The sequence below is a fragment of the Sapajus apella genome, unplaced genomic scaffold (genome assembly GCF_009761245.1).
Source record: "Sapajus apella isolate SASKATOON/1434 unplaced genomic scaffold, GSC_monkey_1.0 scaffold62, whole genome shotgun sequence".
NCBI lineage: Eukaryota > Metazoa > Chordata > Mammalia > Primates > Cebidae > Sapajus > Sapajus apella.
This window is the reverse complement of record NW_022437002.1, coordinates 10585022-10591021: the sequence shown is the minus strand read 5'-3', so window position 1 is coordinate 10591021 and position 6000 is coordinate 10585022.

Genomic DNA, 6000 nt, shown 5'->3' with positions numbered 1-6000 from the left:
TTCAGGCAATTCTCCTGCCTCAGCCTCCTGAGTAGCTGGGATTACAGGCACGCACCACCATGCCCAGCTAATTTTTTGTATTTTTAGTAGAGACGGGGTTTCACCATGTTGACCAGGATGGTCTCGATCTCTTGACCTCGTGATCCACCCGCCTCGGCCTCCCAAAGTGCTGGGATTACAGGCTTGAGCCACCGCGCCTGGCAATCAACATTATTTTTAATCATTATTTTATCTTGTTAGAATCTGATGACTGGCCAGTTGAGATGAATTTCTTTTAAAGATACTACCAATGACTACTTTCCTTTCATGTACTTTAAATAAGGAATTGGGAAGTCAATCAATATTCATGCCACTTTATAAATCTCTTAAACCACCATACCTGTGAGTAAACCAGTAGTTTTTATATTTTTTAAAAATCATAGACTTATTTAATGGAAACTGAAAATGTAAATCAGCTATAAATGGAGTTTCTAGATTATGGGAAAGTGGGGCTTAAAGACCACCCCTGCCCAAACTGCCCCTGGAGCTCGAGGGGATCATTTAAAACCAAGAAAACTATTCTTGAGGAGATGTCATTCATAGCCCCAGTTCCGCTTCACATTGGGATCAGGTGATATGTCCCATGTCATTACTTAGGTACTTTAAATGTGCTAATCAAGGATATTGGCTGACTCAATTTTTATGGTTTTTTTTTTTTTTTTCCCCTTCTCAATCCCTCCATTGTTTCTGGTTAACTTGCATCGCAAAACCTTAATCTCTTAAATAAATTGACTCTTAACTTCTGATGCCCAAGATTCTAGCAGGGGAGTTCATGAACACTCACTAGAGGTGCTGCTGCCTCTAGGGTTCCATTGGTTTATGTCTCTCCTGCGCCCCTTCCCTCCCCTAGTAATCCTGAGTGTTTGAACACTTGGAACAATGTCGAGGTCTTTCTTTCCTTTCTGCAGCCCACTACGAGGTCAGGCACATAGTATGCACTCAATAAATATTTGCAGAATAAGTGATTTTCCTAGGAAAGAGCAAGAGATTTGGAGTCCAGAGACCTGGGTTTAAGGCTTGGCTCCACAGTGTGACTCTGGGCAAATCTTAACCTCTCATAGCCTCAGGGTTCTCATCTGGAATGAAAACATTGTAATGTACGAACAGTAACAGTGAACATTCCATGTTCATGTAGAAATGTGTGTCTCAGCACTGATGTGGGAGGTAAGGCAGGATATGAAGTTCTTGGTGAACTGTAAAAAGACATACATGAGAGGATTGTTGTTATTATATCTAGAGCGGGGTACCTTAGTCTGTTTTCTGCTGCTGTAACAGAATGCCACAGACTGGGTAATTTATAAAGAAGATTTTAGTTGGCTGACTGTCCTGGAGGTTGGGAAGTCAAAGATCACGGTGCTGGCATCTGGCAAGGCTCATCTCATGGCAGAAGGTGAGAGGGTGAAATCAAGTGAGCTTAAGAGAAGAATCAGGTTGAACTCATCCTTTTCATCAGAAACCAAATCTGGAGATAACCAGACAAGTGCATTAACCCCTGCCCGAGAGTGGAGCCCTCCTGGCCTAATCAGCTCTTAAAGACTCCATCTTTTAATACTATAACAATGGCAATTAGGTTTCCAACACATGAACTTTTGAAGGACACATTCAAACCATAGCAAGGGGCAACTTTGGCCTGGTGAGCCTTCTGTGCTACGTTCTGGGGCTGAGCAACAGGGATAGATTCATTTGCAGAAAATGTTTGCTAATTATTGTCTGGTTTGAATAATTATCCAGGGATCCTGGAAACAGCTCTTCCCACGGATCAAACTGTCACATCTGCAGCTGACCTTTAAGTAATCTGAGTGGGGGTAATTACAAAGGGCTGGTTTTCTCTAAATATAGCTGTTCCCCAGCTAAAGGTCAACTCAAGGGAGCACAGTTTGATAATTGCAAGCAGTTTGATGGTGAATTGGGGCAAACATTCCCAGGGGTGCCATCAGTGGTTTCCTCTTACAAAGAACAGGGTGTGATGGGGAGGATCTGACTTTCTGACCTCGAATAAAGAATGTCAAAGTTCCCACTTTATCTAAATTCCAGTAGTAAAGTGGCATCATTTGTGGGAAGGTAACTGTAGTGAAAACTTTCGCAGGGAGCAGAGTTAGATCCTCTGCCTCTGGAGTTCCAGAGTCCTGTGAATTCTGGTGCTCTGATCTCCTTTTTGTTTCCTACGTGTATACCTTGTTTCTCCAGTGAGAGTTTTTGCTCTTCCATGGCTGAGAACTCGAAATTAAACACCAGGATGTGTAAAGCAAGAAAAGATTTGGATGTGGATCCTGATACTGCTGGGATTCTTTATGGGGGCCTTTGGACAAATTACGTTTTTCATTGGGCTCCAGTTTCCTTAACTATAAAATGGGGTTTGTGAATTACTACCCTGCCTGCCAGGATGGGTGGTAGGGAGATCTAATAAGGAAATATACAGGAAAGGACTTTTCAAGCCTCAAATTGCTCTGTAGATTCTAGAGGAGGTCAAGACACACTCATCCTCCTCTATCTCCTTAGCCTGATCTGAAGTTCATCTATGGTGGGCCTCATACTTCTCTTGTAACTGTCCTTTCTTCTCACCTTCTCTCTCCCCACCTGGTGTTGAAATTAAAAAGCAATGGAGGCAAGTGAATTGGAATAAAAGAGGAAGAATAAGAGAATTAAACAGAAGCAGGGTGGCCACCCTACAAAATGTGAGGCTTGGTGGCTATGGTCTGAGAGTCAAAGGCCCAATCTTATGTTTCCTTTTTCTTCACTAGACCCATGCCCTACTCTTGCCTGTCTTCTACCACAATCCCCAGGGGTCCCCTTTAGCATATATCTTAGGTCCGGAAAAATTTTCCCTTTGCCTGGAGTTTCCCAACCCTATCACTTACAATACTTAGAAAAGTCCCCCCTCCTCCTTTAGGTGAAGCAGTGACAATGTTTAATAGAGCTGAGCTGCAATATCCCATTTGCCTGCAGGTGTCACCATTGAGCAGGCAATGCATTCATCCATTGAATATCTAAATATTGAGACTGCTGTGTGCTAGGCCTTCCTCTAGGTATAGGTAAAACAGTGAATAAAACAGACACCATCCCTACCCTCATGAGAATGGACAATGACTAATTAAACACTTAGATATACAATGTAATGTCAGGTAATTATCAATGCTATGAAGAAAGGCAGGCTAAGAGGATAGAGACTGAATGGAGGGAGAGGATTATTTTAGATAGGGTGGCCAAGGAAGGCCTATCTGTGAAGGCGATATAAAGAAGTGTCTTCAGGCCAGAGATGATGTGTCTACACATTCATGTGTGTAAGGCATATTCCCTTAAAAAAATTTTATCTAATACTAAATTGAATGTTTTACTCTGAATACTCATTGTATAGAGTTTTGTGGTGGGGTGGGGAGGGGAGTAAACCTCAAACTTCCTTAGAGAACCTCCTGCACCCAGGGAAGAATTGCAATTTGGAGCTTTTAGGCAGAGAGGGGGAGGGTGGGGGAATAAACTCTTGCCCTGGCCATGGGCTCCCCCATACCACCCTCTTCTGTGGATTCCTGCATGGCCTGGTGGCTTTCTGCTGCCTCAGGGCCATGTTGGAGCATGGGCTGTTCACAGTTGCATCTGCCTGGGTGACCCTCCCAGGGGTGCTGATGAGAACAAGTCTCCATCAGAACTCTCCCCACTTCTGTCTCTCTCTCCTCCCTCCCCTAGCTGGCGAAATTTCTATCTGGTCCTCTGAGGAGGGGTCGGAGAGTGAAGCTCAGCTCTTCCCCTGCTTCTGGCCAAGATACTTGTCAAGGCCTGAGAAATCCCCTTCCCTCAAGGGCTCAGAACAAAAGCCAGAGAGATTTGCAGGCTATTCCTGGTTTTTGCCCTGCTGCGTCTTTCCCCTGAGGCAATGAGCAGAGTGCTGACTCCCTCCTTGGGGATGGTGGGGTGAGCAGGGAAAACACAGGGAAGAAAAAACACAGGTTAGATAGACTTGGACCTCAAAATATCAGCCCAGCCACACCTGTTAAGTACGTCCCAGCCTTCATTGCTTCTCTAAGTTCAATATGTTGTGTGTTGGGGTACTTAGAGTGAGGGTCCTGACATCTGTGTTTGTTTTGATGCTCATGTTCAAATCCATGCCTGCTTCCTCTAGGGTGTGATTTCTTCTAGTTAAAGTATGGGGAAAAAATTAAGTAGTATTAATAGTTTTTCTTTGCTCCCTAAGTGAACAGTGAAACTGGCAGGCAAAAGGCGACAGAAAGCATTTCCTTAGCTTTCGGGTGACTTGGAAGCTCTTGTCTAAAAATACGGACAAGCAGGAGTGTGAGGGAGTGTGTGGGAGGCTTGTCCCCACGGTTCTCCACAGTCGGGACCACGGGGGCCATTGTGGGAAATGCGCCCAAATGGCTCTGCTAAGAGCCTCTTTTAAAATAAGCTCCCCTCCCATTCCGAGGTTTACAACAAACTTCTCAGCAGACATGGGCAATTTTTCCCAAGCCCTTGAAATGAAAGACAAAGGAAGCGGAGTGACAGGGCATCCGCGGAGAAAGGGCTTGCTGGACAGGCCAGGCCAATTAGCTGCCTTCCACCCCTGGGCTCTCCGTGGTGGTCTTCTAGAGTTTGGTGGAGAGAAGAGGGGACCCGGGGGCCTGGCGGGCCTGACACCCAATTAGTGCTCATTCACCAACTGACCCGCCCAGCTGGCCAGCCTGCTCCCTTCCAGCTGCTCAGCAGCCGGCTCCAGCAGCTCTAAGAACAGGGGGTGCTAATTGGATGCTGAGGCCCAGCCGCTTCTCCATCAGCCCAGCCCGGCCTTGTGAAGGCCCCGGCTGTCTTGGCCAAGCTCTTCTCCCTGGTTCCACCATCAACTCGTCCTCCCTGGGAAAATGCCACTCCTCTCAAGTAGAAATATAGCAGCCAGCCCTGCAGCTTCCACTAGAATTCTTGAAGAGCCCAAGTCAAGGCAGAGGCAAGGTCAGTGGGGAACGAATAATGTGAGGGAGGAGCGGATGAGAGGTCCTAGGGGCTGTCAGGTTCCCTGGGGTATTGGAGGAAGCATGATTGTGGGAGAGAGGGAGACCTGCCACTGACTCTCTCTGGTGTCTTTCATTCTTGGGCCTCAGTTTCCCCATCTGCACACAAGGGGACCTGACTAGATACCCTGCATGCACTTCCCAGCTCTGATGTGGAACATCTCTGAATCAAGACTCTGGGGAGTCTGCAGATCCCTGCAGTGGGGTGGGCTGCATGCGCCTTGGGACCCCAAGTCACAGGAGTCCTTTTTGAGCTCAGTGTGGTTCTGGCTCTGGCTGATGAGGGCCCTGAGTCTGCCTCTTAGAAGACTTGGCTCTCCAAGACAAGTCAAGATCTGGGAGAACACCGCTGCTGTCCTGGTCCTGTGAATCTAGATATTCAAGTGGTTTTCTTGTTTCCATGTTTCCTGCTGTGTCAGTGATTCCAGGGATGTCTCAGGGTCACAGTAGGTTCACACAGTGCTCTCTGGAAGGGACCGCAGCCCGATGCCCCTTTCCCAAGGCAGCCCCCAGTGTGTGTGCACAGTAACAGCTGTAGAGTCCGGCCTCACTGCCTCCTCTCAGGTGTCTCAAAACAAACAACAAAAAAATCCCCAAACGTGACTAATAAATCAATAAAGACAAGAACCTTCTAGAAGGATGATGAGGAGCACCTTGTGAGTTTCCAGGAGCTGGGCACAATAGAGAAATCATTATACTCTTCTGGCCAGGGGTAGCTTAGGGCATAAGATGCCCCATCCATGGCAGGCCAGTCATTTGTCCCCAGTGACCACCTCCTAGCACTGTCCAGGCTAACACAAGTTCTGGAAGGACCACATGACCCCTGAATGGGACTAAGGAGAAGCTTCTGAATGTAATTTCCAAATTTCCTCCAGGTGAGGCCTGAAGGGAGTGGATGGGGTCGTTACCCAGGTAACACGATAGACACAAAACCTGGCAAGATGGGAAAGGAGCAGAAACAAAACTC